The sequence below is a fragment of the Trichosurus vulpecula genome, chromosome 1, assembly GCF_011100635.1.
Source record: "Trichosurus vulpecula isolate mTriVul1 chromosome 1, mTriVul1.pri, whole genome shotgun sequence".
Taxonomy (NCBI): domain Eukaryota; kingdom Metazoa; phylum Chordata; class Mammalia; order Diprotodontia; family Phalangeridae; genus Trichosurus; species Trichosurus vulpecula.
The window spans coordinates 492,562,771-492,578,632 of NC_050573.1; the positions used below are offsets into that span (position 1 = coordinate 492,562,771).

A 15,862-nucleotide genomic window follows, 5' to 3' on the forward strand; every position below is an offset into this window, starting at 1 on the left:
AAAGAAGGATAGGAAAAAGCAAGGCCTCTCAGAAATCCTATATTTTTAGCCCTGGCTACTGCTACTTTACTCTGTCTGATCAGGTCACATCTTCCTTCTTGCCAGGATTGAGCCCTGTTTAGAGTTTTTCTCTTAAGGCTTATAGGCAACACCATGCCTTCTTACAGATTCAACCAGGTATATAGGTCAGTGGAAGCATCCCTTTTTAAGGGATAATTCAATTCTCCATCAAAAGTCCTGCCCTGTAGATAACAGAAAGTTGCTTTCTCAATTTAGGATTATGGCTTGTGTTTGGAGTCCTCTTTCTTAAGACTAATTTTGCTTGGTGGAATTCAGTGAGTGGTGGGGTTCAAGAGGTTGGCTGACCGAGGAAGAGATTTAATAATTTGGCACCTTATTCCAGTTGTCTAGAGGGTAATTTAGTGCCACTTGATAACTGCAGTATTGCCAAGGACTTCTAAGTAAACTGCCTCATAATACCCCCAAATGCAGTGTTTTTTCTAGTTCTTCCATTTATATTTGGGTCTTCTTCCTTGCTTTTTAGGTTTACATTTTGTATCTCACATTTCTTATATTTAATGCTATAAGGGACTTTCAGGATCATCTTGCCCAGAGCTCTCATTTACATATGAAGAAAATGACATCAGAGAGGTTCACTGACTTCCCTAGTCACACAGGTAGTAACTAGTAGAGCTGAGACTTGAGCCCAAGTTTGCTGATTTCCAGACCTCTATTACTGTTTTCTATTGTACAACACTGTTATCAGCTTCCCCCTTTTCACTGCTTTCAGCAAATGTACTTGTAATTGTTTCTGGTCTCGTCAACCAGACCAGTACAATAATTAGAATTCTAAGTCAAGTAAGAGTAAGTATACTCTGAGTAAAGGTCATTATGGTTTCCTACATGAATTAAGTTTGGTACATAAATTTTATGACATTGATTCTTAGCTAATCAGAAACTTTTTTTTTTTTGCTTTTTAAAAATAATAATAATAATAAACTTGTGTTCTTGGATTTTTGAAGCAACAGATATGTGACATTCCTGTATGGGGTTAAAATTGAGGTTGGATATTCTATTTGTAGTAATTTCCAGTCACCCTAAGATTATTGCTTCCTTTTCTGCTTCTGTCATTTAATTCAAGACTTTCCTGGATCAAAGGAATTAGTGACTGATCTAGTAAGAAACTGGTTGTTTTACTGGTGAAGGTCTGTGTTTAATAATAGTGTAATAAATAATTACCAAGTGAGTGTTGTATGTCATACACTATCCAAGTCACTAGAGGGAAATAGATTAGATAACATAAGATCCCGGATTTCATAAAGCTTGTAGTCTAATAATGATATTGCAAAAAAGATATCCTTGGTGTACAAGAGAGGCACAAAGTAATGTTGTGAGGCCAAGGGGCAGATAAGTCATAACAGATTTGGGGAAATTAGAGAAAACTTAGAGAAGAAAGCATTTAAATTGAACTTTCAAAGATGAGTAAGAACTTAAGCTGGGAGGAGGTTTTCAGGGAATGAAAAGTAGTCTGTTTTGTTTGGACCATAAAGTATAATTATTCCTTCCACATTGTGACTTTCCCCACCACACTTTTGATATATCATAGATTGGCATAAGAAATTACGTGGGAATTTGGGGGGAGTTTTTTGGAAGCCCCAGATGACACAGAAAAACATTTAGAAACTCAGAAATGCATAAGATATATGTGTACTGCAAACACCCCATAAAAGAAAAAGAAAAAAAAATCAGACTTCTCTGATACAAAGAGAATTGAGATTAAGATTGCATGCCATTGAGAAGGCATGCAATATGACAGAAATTATATATAGGAAATCTTGCAAAACATGTTTCAATATTAACCATCTCTCTCCCCCCAAGAAAGAAAAATGAAAAAAGTGAAATTATGCTTCAGTCCGTACTCAGTTCATCAGTTCTCTCTCTAGAGGTGGATAGCATTTTTCATCATGGTCTTTTGGAATTGTCTTGGATCATTGTATTAATCAGAGTATCTAAGTCATCCATAGTTGATTGTGTTACAGTATTGCTGTTACTGTATACAATGATCTAGTTCTGCTTACTTCATTTTGCATCAATTCATATAAATCTTCCTAGGTTTTTCTGAAACCGTTCTGTTCATCATTTCTTAAAGCACAACAGTGTTTCAGCATAATTATATATCACAACTTATTCAGCCATTCCCCGGTTAATGGGCATCCCCTCAAATTTCCAGTTCTTTGCTGTTGTATAAATATTTTAATTTTTTTATATATGGGTCCTTTTTCTTTTTATCTCTTTGGAAAACATGGCTAGTAATGATTTTCAAAGGCTACATACAGTTTTATAGCCCTTTGGGTATATTTGCAAATTGTTCTTCAGAATGACTGGTAAAGTGTACAACTCCACCAACAGTGCACTAGTGGCCCAATTTTTCCACATCTGCTCCAGCATTTGTCATTTTCTCTTTTTGTCATGTTAGCCAATCTGATAGGTGTGAATTATTTTAATTTGCATTTCTGTAACTAGTAGTGATTTCAAGCATTTTTTTTCATATGACTATAGGTAGTTTTGATTTCTTCTTCTGAAACATATCTTCTGCAGTCATACACCATGGCTGGTTGGCATAACATCATCAATTCTAAATCTGCCATTTGTATTGTAAACAAATTCTCTTCATTACTTTTAATTCTGAAAAATATTTTCCTGAAGATGTAAAATAGATGATCTCTGAGTACATATGGGACAGTAGCAAAAGCTTATCCTCTAATCGCTGGATGGCAGAAGGATTCTCCAAACATGAACAATAAGATTGGTTAATATGTCTGGAAGAAAGAGGAGAGAATTGAGATAAGGCCTGTTAGGCTATTGTGTTAGGTATTTTATTTCTATATTCATTAGTTTAAATTGATCAAATGGAGGTAATAGTGTCTGTAGTACCTACCTCAGTTGGTTGTTTCTTTATACTGTCATCTCATTTGATGCGATAATATATGTAAAATGTTTTGTACTTAAAGCATTATGCAAGTAAATTGTGGACATTATAATCCACACATATGGCAGAATCTAATTGATGTTAAGTCTTAATTTTCCTAGTTAACATTTTATAGTTGGGTCTTTAATGGCAACCATTAGAATCTTGAGATGCCAAGGTAGTAAATTAAATTTTTAATTGATACCTTTCGATTTTCTTTAATATTACCAGAATTTTCCCTAGCATGCTATACCCCTTTTCCCTCTCATAGAGCCATTTCATGTGATGAATATTTTTAAAGGACAAAAAAAGGAGAAAAAATTGATCAGAACTAATAATACATTGAAAAAGTCTGAAAATATGTTCTGTTTAGCACATGCATGGACCTTCCACCTCTGGAATTTAATAAGATGTATGTATTTGGTTGTTTTGGGGGGCTACCATAAAAATAAGTGGAAGGACAAGACTTTCTTACAAAAAGCCAAAGAGTGAATATGATGGGGAAGGATGGAGAAGAGGGAAGGAAAAGTGAACTGAGAATTTACATAGTGCCTACTGTCTTGCAGACACTCTGCTAATTGCTTTACAGATATTACCTCATTTGGTCCTCGTTGTTGTTATCACCATTTAAGAGTTCAGGAAAATGAGGCAAACAGGTTAAGTGATTTACCCAGGTTCACACAGGTAGTAAATGGTTGAGGCCAGATTTGAACTCTTCCTCTTAATTCCAGGTCCAGCACTCTTATCCACTGTTCCACTTAGTTGCCCCTAATAAGTTAAAACAAATAAAATTATCAGTGTACTTCAAAATAGTCAATTACATTGTATATGTATGAGTAGAAATAATAAAGACTTCCATCAAGGGGAACGATATCCTAAATGGAATCAGGAACTAGCTTCCCTAATGTGTTGAGCCCATAAGTAGGTTGTGTGTCTGGGAGGAATGCATACCTGGAAAAACAGCAAATGAACTTCGGTGTCCCCGGAATTCATTATATTAAGTTAAATTCAGCATAATTCTGAATTACATATTATTCAGGAAACCATGACTGTCATCTTAATTGGACAATAGGAATCCACACTTGCTCATGGATTTCTTATTGGTATAGATGAAAAAATTGCCTTGGTGTTCTTTGTAAAGTTACTCTCTTAGATCAGAAAGACTGTACCTATGCTGAATCTCAAAGTAAAACATGGATTCTGATAAATGTAAATGAAGGATTGCTTTTCATGCATTAGGAAGGCACATATGAATGCCTACAGGCAAAAGATGTGGTGTTGAATCTGGGGATTAGCTAGTGCTCCAGTTGAGTTTGAATATATAGTATGCAAAAGGGACATATACTGAAATAAGGCTTGAATTGTAGGTAGACGCTTGAAACTTTAAATTACATATAGACACACCGATGCAGCTACTATAGTCTATTGATGTCCATTTTATGCATGAGGAAACTGAGGCCAGGTATGTACTAGTAAATTCAAGAGGTTGAATTTATTTCCTTTATTTCCTTCGTGTTTCAAATGTACCAATTTTATACTTTCTCCACTACAAGTAGGCAATTGCTTTGATAACAGTATTTAGCGCCAAGCTTATTTCCATTTTAAAAATATATGTAATATTAATGTTTCCCAAAAGGCCTTTCACAGATGCTAAGCCTGTATGTATTGGTCAAATTTAGTATAACATAGTTATTGTCAGTGGGATGCAGGTGTTGGCATAATTATATTATTCACAACACTGTGGTCAAATTAAGACTTCTTTACATATAGCATATTCCTGATAAATATCAATCTGTTGGCTTACTGGATCTAGAAGATCAAAAGGCATTGCATATGGTTCTAATAAATCAAGTATAGTCATCAAATCTACAGACTGTTTTCTTTGGCTAAAACTGCAGAGTTTTACTTACAGAGCCTTATCTATCCCTGAAAGTTCTCTGCCAAACCAAATTTAACTTACCAAGGGTACAGAAAATATATTACTCCCCAGCTGCACTCTCTGTACTTTTGAAGTTCAGAAATACTATTGTGTGACTATCTATAATATTTGGTCTTTTTCTCCCCCTTGCTTTTATATCCTATGAATGATTAGGGATTTATTCAGATATATGTGTGTGTGTGTGTGTGTGTGTGTGTGTGTGTGTGTGTATACACATACATACATATAAAATACAGTTAAAAATTAGAGTTTGGGAGTCATGAAACTTTAATCCGTGAATGAAATTTATGTTAGATAAAGGAGCCTAATTAAATTTTCTAATAGGAAATATATTGATCAATGAAAAAAAATCAGATTATTTTTTCCCACTTTTAAGTATCATATCAGTAAACACCTTACGCAAGGGTAGAGGCTTGTTGATTAAATATAAGAGCTGGTCACATTTTGTCATACATTTGCCCACAGATTTTGTATGCTTTAATGAGGGTTTGAATTAGAGAGAATAAGAGAAATGTACCATAGTGGGAAGAGCACTGGATTTGGAGTCAGAGGGCTTGGGTTCAAGTCCTAATTCTGCTGTTTATTAGCTGTGTGTAGATGCAGGTGAGCCACTTCATCCTTCTGATCTTTACCTTCATTACTAGTAAAATGGAGGTAATAATATTTTTACTACTTGTTTTACATAGTGTTTGCCAGGAAAATGCTTTATGTGACTTAAAGCACAATGTAAATAGCAGCTATTATTTTTTAAAGAATGATAGTAATAAATCACTCCTGAAAAGCCAATAGATCTGTTGCACTTCACATATATTTGTTTTCCTTCTTTATTGGAAAGAATGTTGGATTTAGAGTCAGAGAATATGGATTCTACTTCTAATTCTGACTCTGCAGTTTATCAGATCAAGACAGTGATCCAAGAAAGTTCCAAAGGACTCATAAAAAAGTGCTAGAGAGAGAGAGAGAGTGTGTGTGTGTGTGTGTGTGTGTGTGTGTGTGTGTGTGTGTGAGAGAGAGAGAGAGAGAGAGAGAGAGAGAGAGAGAGAGAGACAACATGAACTGATGAACTCTGAGTACATATTGAAGCATACCTGTCCCCTCTCTGGACTTCACTTTCCTTACCTATAAAGTCAAGGGGTTGGACATAATAATTTCTAACATTCCTTCTAAGTCTAAATCAGTGATGAAATATTCTCAGTATGTTCTTCTTTAGCTGGATCTCATGCCTAGTGTGTTCTTGTTCTCGTTCTTTCTCTCTCTCTTCACAGAGGTATATAATTTACTTCATTAAATATTTCCCAATTCCAAGTAAAAAGTTTAACATCCATTAAAATTTTTTTTGAGTTTGAAATTCTTTCCCTCCCTTCTGCCTGTCCTTCATCCCTTGAGAAGCCAAATAGTATGATATCTATTATACATTTGAAGTCATATTAGCCATGTTGCTAAAGAAAATACCCCCAAATCCCAAGAAAAGTAAAGAGCAAATAAAAGTATGCTTCAATTTGTACTTAAGAATTCATCACACCTACCTCTCTCTCTCTCTCTCTCTCTTTCTCTCTCTCTCTCTCTCTCTCTCTCTCTCTCGATAGCATTTTATATCTAGAATTCTTTGGAGTTTTCTTACATCATTGTCTTGATCAGAGTAACCAAGTCTTTCATAGTGGATCATCATTACAATATTGCTGTTACCACGTACAATGTTCTGGTTCTGCCCACTTCACTTTGCATCAGTTCACTGAAGTCTTCCCAGGTTTTTCTGAAGCCATCCTGCTCACCGTTTCTTATAGCACAATAGTATACCTAGGTCTTTTGCAGGCTCATTTTCCTTAACTCACTCTTCCAACTTTGTAATGTACTCTTCCATCATCCTTTCCTCTAAAGTACTGAAATAAGCTTATATTCTAAAGCTTTATCACCTTCAGTTGTCATATCTCCCACTGGGCAAAGGAAGTTCTACCCAAAGAGCTCGCAAAGTATGGGAGAAGTGAAGGGTTGGAGCTGGGACATTAATGATAACAATATTTGTTATTTATGTAATGCCTTATTATTTGTGAACTCCATTATGCACATTTATCTTAATTGCATATCAACACAATCTTATGAGGCAGCTATGACATCTGTTATTACTATTCTCATTTTATAAGTGGGAAAACTAAGGCTCAGTAAGATTTAAATACTTTATCTGTAGTTACACAGATAATAAGTGTCAGTAAGACTCCAATCCAGATCTCCCCTGACTCTGAGTTTAGTGTGCTTTCTACTTTGCCCTGTTGCTTTCCATATGGGATATTCTTCAAAGTGGTTTCCTACAAGTTTTGCTGTATTTTAAGAGAGAGGTCTCAAATATTTTGGTCTCAGGATACCTTTATACTCTTAAAAGTTATTTAGGACTCCCTTGCCAAAGAGATTTGTTGATGTGGATTTTATACTTGCCATATTAAAAATGGAAATATCTTAGCATTTTGAAAATAATTTTGATTCCATAGGCCTCCTGAAAGGGTCTTAGGGACCCCTGGGATTCTCCAAACCACACTTTGAGAACCACTGTATTAAGAGATTTTCGTAAAAGAACTTTGCCTATAGCAATATCTTCCTATTACCTAATTTCCCCATATGAACTAAGGCAACCATCCCATTTCCTTTTTACTCCCTAAACCATTATTTATCATAGCAGTGCACTTCACCTAGAAGGCTCTTGTTGAATTAAGTTGATTTAACATACGTGGGGTCTGACATTGGTAAGGCTGACTCTAGCGTAGTAATTTGAGACTGCATTAGGATCATAGCTTGATGCTGGGATTAGTCCATTCACATTACACTTTGATGACTGCAGAATCATAGTTTCATGTCCTATATTGTATTGAAAGGCCAAGCATGGACTTTGTCTTTTTTTTCTCTCTTCTTCTTTCTATTCTTCTCTTACAAACACATACACATTTGGTAAATCCAAGGGGAGGGATTTGAATCCAGCTCTTATCTAAAAAATTTAACACTCATCTATTTCTCCATATTGCCTCATGACATTCTGATTGACTCTCATGGCTTCGGTGAACATTTTTATGCAGATGACTTCCAAAGCTACACAGTCAGTCCTGGCTGTTCCTCTGATCCTGTATTGTATCCTATATTTTCAGCTACTTATTGGATATCTCCTTATAGATAACCTTTAACACAAAGGGGACAAAACAGTATTCAGAATTTTTCCTCCTGAACCTGCCTCTGTTTAATTTATGTTTATTTGACTTTCATTGTCCCAATCACATAGGCTTTAGCTCACCTTCAACCCTCGCACATTCTCCCCTACCTAGTTACTAATTATTCTTGTTTTTAATCTTCTATCTTTCACCCTACCCTCAACACACACACTTCTTGTTCTTTCCGAAGACTTTTTGTTTAGACTAATGCAACAGCCTCCTAACTGGTCTCATTTTTAAAATTTGTTTTTGTTTTGAAAGTAGGTCTCCCTATCTCAACCACCCTTGAAGTTTAGTGGCTGGCTCAATCTCAGTCAGTCACAGGCTCAGTCCCACCACTGATCAGTACCAAAACTTTAACCTGCTCCATTTTTCTGGCCTGGGCATATTTATCCCCTCCTTATGCACCCTGGTGCCTCTTCTTCCCCCTGCCCCATTATCCAACACAGGCTCAACATGTTGGTTTTGCACCCACTTTCCTTTAGTTCTACTTCAGTTCTGAACCCCCAAACTCAAGGAAAATACTTCAACCTCAAATCTGCTGAGAAACAGGGATTACAGGCATGTGTCACCACCCCCAGCTTCCATTGCCATTCTAATCCATTCTTTGCTCCTGTACTTTGATCATGCATCTGGAGAGTGTCACCTTAAGTCAGGAGCAGTACCAGCTTGAGCTGAGACCAACCAATATGCCAAATTCCTTTCTGACTTGCCAAGGTAAACATAGTCAATGGGAGAAAAGAGGACAGAGTTCAGCAAGTGACTGTAATGTGTACTCTAAAACATACGTAAAGAAACCATGAATTTCTCATATTCCTGGAGATTTCATTTTGGGTAAATAGCATATGTTAAGGAGATTTGATATTACCATAAGTCCTTTCACCTTTGCCTTCTAGCCTTCCCTCTTCTGTATTTTTATTGCCCCATTGTGCGCTCTCATCACTACCTGTTACTTCTTAAGGGGTCTTCTTGCCTCATTCTCTATACTTAAATGTGTTACCAACAGTTAAATTTTCTTTATACATATATGACCTGTCTCCTTCCTTCTCCCAAATTCTCGAGTCCACTATCTTAACTCCAAGGGTATATTTGAGGATAATTATTTTGTAAGCAGAGCTTGTGTATGAACCACAAATAAAATAGTAAGCGATTTAATTAAGACAGAATGGCAAGACAATTTGGAGGTATACAAATGGATAAGTGAATTGTTACTTCTCCACTAGATCCTGTAAGACAGGGCTGTCCAACCTTAGGTTTTTATTGAAACAATAGACAATATATTTTGATTTGCCATTTTAGCGAGAGCTCTGGCTTTGTTTGCTAAAGCATTTATGTAAATTTCTATGCTTGTAGGCGGGCCGCATTTTGGACAGCCCTGCTGTAAGAGATTGCACCATTTTTGTTTAGGGGAATAGATGGAATTGTGAGTTGCCTTGTTGTGGTTTAAAGTGGTCAGGTTCTTCTGAAACTTGAAACCAGGGATATCCCTACATGGTGGTACTTCTGCTTATTCCAGCCCTTGGTCCTGTTCCCATTAGGAAGCTGGCTCTTTCTGGGCACAATGGTACTTCCTTTCCCAGCCCATCCGCAACACCAATCCTGTTCTGGTCCTCCTCGTGAATGTTTCATCTTCACAGTTTTCTTCTTCAAAATCAGTGTATGCTTATGTCACAATCCCTTTGTCTAAGCCTGAATTTCTCAGCATTCTGACTTTTGGGGCTTCCTCTCATCAGTGTTAATTTCCTTGTTTTGACCATTATTGGTCATGAATTTGAGGAGGACTCCTGTATCACGGTAATCTGATGTGACCTTATTAAATACAAATCTTGTCTTGTCACTCCCTCAGAATTCTTCATTGATTTTTCTATTGCCCATGAATAAAACTAAAATTCCTTAGCCTAGTCAGAAGCTGATGCTATATAACCTGATGCTGGGCTTCCTTTCTGGTCTTAACTCATACTGTGCTCTTCCCTGTACTTTTATAGTCCACTCATACAGGACTGCTTTATACCCACTGCTTTATCACTCTCTTTACGCGTATTATTTCCTATTGCTAACCCTCATCTCTTTTGGAAATCCTGTCTTTCCTCTAAAGCCTCGCTCAAAGACCATTGGTTATACAAACCCTCTCCCGAACTTCCCACTTGATAATGATCTTTATTCTCCCCCACCTCAGGATAGCACTTGATTTATATCTCTTTTATGAACTTAGCTCTTATTTTGAATTTATTATTTGTGTACACATCATATAGCCCTACTAGACTTTTTTCAAGGAGGACTTGGGCTGTGATTTAAACACCACATTTCTCCTACAGTTCTCTGCATAAAATAAGTGCTTAATTAATTTTAAATTCAAAACTGGGTCTCCTGACTCTGAAGCTAATTCTCTTTCCATCCTATTTAAGTATTTGTGTTATCATCATCCTGTCATCATCATCACTAGCATTTGCATAGCATTTTAAGGTTTGTAAAGTACTTTCTCTGGGTTAACAAAGTTCATCTTCATAGCAACCTGTGCAATAGGTGTTATATTTGAGACTAAGAGAAGTGACTTGACCAGAGTCACACAGCTAGTAATTATCTGTAGTAGGTTTGAACTAAGATGTTCTTGACTCCAAATACAACCCTCTAGCAATAGCATCACTTAGCTATCTAAAAACCAAATGGCGTTGACCATAATAAAGCTCTAGCCTAGGAGATAGCTATTGATGAAGTGTGATTTTAAAGAGGAGAGGTTCCTTATGGCAAAGGCTAGAGTTCTGGGCCTGGAGTTAGGAAGACTGAGCTTCCTGAGTGCAAATCTGGCCTCAGGTTACTTACTAGCTGTGTGATCTTGGGCAAGTCACTTTACCCTGTTTGCCTCAGTTTCTTCATCTGTAAAATGAGCTAGAGTAGGAAATGGCAAACCATTCCAGGATCTTTGCCCCCAGATGGAGTCACATAGAATTGGACACAACTGAAAAACAAAAACAAATTTATGTACTTCTCATATCCCTCTCCCAAATTTTACCTCCATATAAGGTCAGGGACTGTGTTTTAGTTCATAAGTACTTAACATAAATTTCAAATTTGAAACTAGGTCTTCTACTCTCAGGCTAATGTTTTTTCTCCCATATCCTTTTTTGCGTAACAACAATAGCAATACTTCTCCTAGTATCTAGCTCAGTCCTCTGCATACACCAAGGACTCAGTAGAGAAATAATGTGATGTAGTCAGGGATCCAGAGATGCTTGCAGTAGATTTAAAGTAAAAAAGGAACCAAGTTCAAATCCTACCTCTGATACTCATTAACCTTGTGATCATAGTCTTAGCCTTTCTAGTTGTTAAATAAGTGTAATACAATTCGTAGAGTTGTTGTGGGAAACAAATGGGGTAATGTCTAAAGTGTTTTGCAGATCATAAATATACTATGTAAAATTCAGTTATTAGTAAATATTTGTCTGATTGAATTGGGCAGCTGCTAAATATGAGTGTGAACTGTTTCTAGTTTAAAATAATCTGTTTATGTTTTGGTACTTTTAACTCTGCTTCATTTGAATGGGAAAGTATATTTACTAACATTGTTTTGTCTCCTTTTATTTGCTTAGTTATCATTTTTCCTATTTGATTCATTATTAATTCATATTATAGTCTGGATCAAAGCACTAAAATATTTGTCCAGCAAAGAACTCCTAAGACTTTTAGGTGCTATTGTTTAAGACAGTTTTTACTTGTAGCTTAAAATAACACATAGACTAAATACAGTTAATTTACAGAGGCCAAAAATCAGGCCTGTCTTTGAGAAATATATATCTTTTTGTAGAGTGTTAATGTAATTTAAAAGTTCAGAGATGCTTCAAGAGACCATAACCTATTTGACATGTATTCTGTCAAAATGTAAGCTTACCACACATCTAATGTTAAATGGACACATGGTTTAAAAAGACTCGTCAGGGATGAAGTTTGCTTTTTATTAGCCAGTGTGTTTGGATGAATTAACAATGGGAAAGTCATGAGCATGTGTTTTCTGTCATTTAAACTTTCAGCCTAATTTAAATATACATGTGGTTAAAGCCTACTTTACTCTCTTCTAGAGTGATTGATCTTTATAACCCTTGCCAGGGTTGGGGAACCAGCAGCCTTGAGGCCACATGTGGCCCTCTAAGTCCTCAAGTGCAGCCCTTTGACTGAATCCAAACTTCGCACAACTAAATTTTTGTTTTTCGAAGTTTGGATTCAGTCAAAGGGCTGCACTTGAGGACTGAGAGGGCCACATGAGGCCTCGTGGCTGCAAGTTCCCCACCCCTGCCCTTGACTCTGACAGCCGTGCCCCCTATGGCACTGCCATTTTCTTCAGAGCTCTTCTGTTTTCTATTAAAAACAGGCGTTTGTGAATTATTTTTATAGGCTATAAAATACTTAATATGTTTTATATAAGTTTTATGCCCAACCTACTTTCTAAAGAAATTGAAGTGACTCATAGAATTACAGATAGTGCTAGGGTTTGAAAGTAAGATATTTAAGCATAAAACAAAAATGTAAAATATTAAGAAGTATTTTTCAGCAAGTATTGAGCAAGTTCTTATACTTGGCCAGTAAAATTGAAAAAAGTTATGAAATTACACCATTTTCCTTTTCTGACAATTTCTGACTAATTTGGTAAGAATAGTGAGAGTTGGGATGATGGAGCACAATCATGGAGAAGAGTGGAAATAGCATAGTGTGTATATGTGCACAGGCTTTTCTTGGCAAAATGGGCCACTTTGAGGTGGGTAAAGGCAGAGGTAATAGGGGAAGATGTCCGAGTGATGTGAGATGGCAGAGAAGGGAGGACAGGGACCACTTTGTGAATGGCCTCAATTTTTTTTGGTGAATGATAAAACAAGATCCTTGGCTTTTGATGTTAGGGGTCCCATGGGTGACTTGAGAAATGATGAAAAAGTTTGAAACAGCTATTGTGGTGAGTCAAAAAGCACCACCCCTCCCCGCCCCCTGTTAAACTCACAAAGAATTTCCCATGTAGATGTTTAAAGCACATTTTGTAAGGTAATGAACCCGTATATATATATGTGATATGTAGTCAGACTTTTGAAATTATCGTTAAAATTGTAACATCAAAGCATGTGGGGATGCAGTTAAAGGTTTAAGCTATTCATAGTAAAATACAAGGGTCCCTTTCTGTTATAAAATAGGTTGGTTGTCATTACCCTTGAAACTTTAGGAATTAATAAGAAATCAGTATTTCCTTATATGTTTTTATGTTCAGTTATAACACAAGAGGAAGTAGAATCTCAGGAATAACAATTTGTCCCCTTCTGGCTCGGTTTTGTTGTCGTTCAGTCTTTTTTCAGTCATGTCTGACTCTTCATAACCCCATTTGGGGTTTTCTTTGAAAAAGATACTAGAGTGCTTTGCCATTTCCTTCTCCAGCTTATTTGACAGATGAGGAAACTGAGGCAAATAGGATAAAGTGACTTGCTCAGGGTCACACAACTAGTAAGTGTTTGAGGCCAGATTTGAACAGAAAGATGAGTCTTCTTGACTCGAGGCCTAGAACTCTGTCCACTGGGCCACCTAGCTGCCCTTCTGGCCAGGATCATATCATTTAATATATTGTCGTGCCATTTATTAATTGCCAACTTTGTAGACTGAAATCATTAGTGCTCACCGAATCACTCTGGGAATCACTAGATAGTTTACTTAGCTTACAGGAAGATTTACTGAAAAGTTTGTAATTTTTCTGCTTCTTTCAACCTACTGCATCTCAAGGAAATTGTACTTCCTTGAGCAATTAGCTTTCTAAAGCCCTTAGTATTTTCATTTCTTAGGTGCAGCACCTTACTCAAAGACTGCTTGCCTGCAGAGGCTGAGCACCAGAAGACATGATCTCTTACATCACATGGTATGGAATGAGTCCAAGCTGGTGTGGTGGGAAAAGAGCATTGAATGTAAGGATCAGGAAGACTTGGGTTGCAGTTTTGGAGCTAGCTGACACTTATTATCCTGTGACTTTCAAATCAGTTCACTGGTCTGAACCTGCTTTGTCATTTATTAAACCTTGGTCTATTTACTTCACAGGGTTGTTATGAATCAAGTGCCTCTGGTATCATCAATTACTGTGTGAATGTGAACTTGTATTTAGGTAAAATACAGTTAGGAAAAAGAATGAATCATTTAAAAAATTTTTTTAACAGATAACTTCATTTTCTGTCATTTTATTCTAAATGGGTATTAGAAAATAGCAGGTTTTTGCTAAGCAAGGAATTTGAAAGTAGAAATAACAAAAATTATATTCTTCAAAGCAGCAGTTCTCACAGTGTGGTCTGGGGACTCTAGGGGGATTCCCTCTCTGAGTTACTTTCAATGGGTCTCCAAGTTCAAAACTATTTTCATGATAATAATTGTTTTAATTTCTGATATGGTAAATATCATCAGTTAAGTGTGGCACAGTGGATGGAGTGCTGGGCCTGGAGTCAAGAAGACTTTTCTTCCTGAGTTTAAATCTGTCCTCAGACACTTGCTAGCTATGTGACCCTGGTTTGTTTAAAAGCCCCACCACTGCTAAAATCTAAATCCTTCACTGTGTGGCTCCGCCCTAATTCCAGGTTGTTTATCAGTTACTGTTATCAGGCATTGAAGTTTCTAGCCACACTGGCAGCTAACTCCCCAGCACGTAGTATATTACCTGGTACACAGCAGGCACTTAATAAATCTTATTGATTGTCTGATCAGCTTGCTTACCTGGCATTTTTTGGGTGTGCAAAATATTCTATCTCTTTCTTGCCTTCGTTCCTTTGTATAGGTTACCCCGCCGCCACCCCCGCCCCCCCATTCTCTCCCTTTTCTCTTAGCTCCCATCGAGAAGTATTTCAATTGTCACCTCCCTCAAAGAGGCCTTTCCTGATACTTTCCCTTTCCTCCCCACCTTGTACACCAAAGCATACATCTGTGTTTATTTTGTATACATGCTATATTTCCTTATCTCAGCTTTCCCCTTACCAGGTAAGCTCCTCAAGAGCAGAAACTGTCTCATTTTCTTATTTTTAACCTTGTCATCAATCACAGGGTTTAGCACCTAGGTTAGATGCTTAATTGTTGTTTGATATAATTAAACTGGGGAGCTTGTTTTGAGTTGTGGTTCTGGTGGAAGTCAACCACATTTATGGCCTTACATCGGCCTAGAGATATTGACGTTTCATATCTACACTGAACATTCAGCTGAGAAACGATCATGTGAGAATGCTGCAGATTGCATATGGCATTTTCCTAATTTAGTAGTTTGGATCTGAACTTGTCTTGACTCATCTGCATGAAGAGAAAATTGAGGGTAACTGGGAAGGGACATAGGAGAAGACCTTTAGCTGGTTCTGTCCTGAGTTGCCATTGTTGAAGGACATCCTTTGAGCTAATTTCAGACCCATAAAAAAATCTATTTAGTGATTAGTAACCAGCAGATAAGAGCAGAAAGCCCAAGTGAATAAAGGCCATAAATACCAAAGTCCTTGGGATAACAGCCTGTAAAACTGTCAGAAAGCTTTGCTTAAGTGACAAAAGATAGCCTCTGGTAACAAGAAGTGTTAGCCCAGCAGGCACTATTCCATATTCATAGATGTAGGGCCCAATTTAGTCTTTTGAAAGAGCTTTTAGATTTTTTTTTCCCTAAGCTGTACCTGTGTCCTTTATTTTTTAGTGACTCTGAAAAAAATAATCCTCAGTGTCTTCTTGTACATCTGATGCCTTTTTAAAAGTAGCTTGTCTTTCAAAAATTGTGGCTGATTAGCATTA

The 15,862-nt window shown here is 36.8% G+C and overlaps 1 protein-coding gene across 4 annotated transcripts in view; it reads left to right on the forward strand.

The window, feature by feature from the left end:
* MLLT3 (MLLT3 super elongation complex subunit) overlaps positions 1–15,862 on the forward strand; it is a 297,894-nt gene that overhangs the window by 246,689 nt on the left and 35,343 nt on the right. The window lies entirely within an intron of this gene.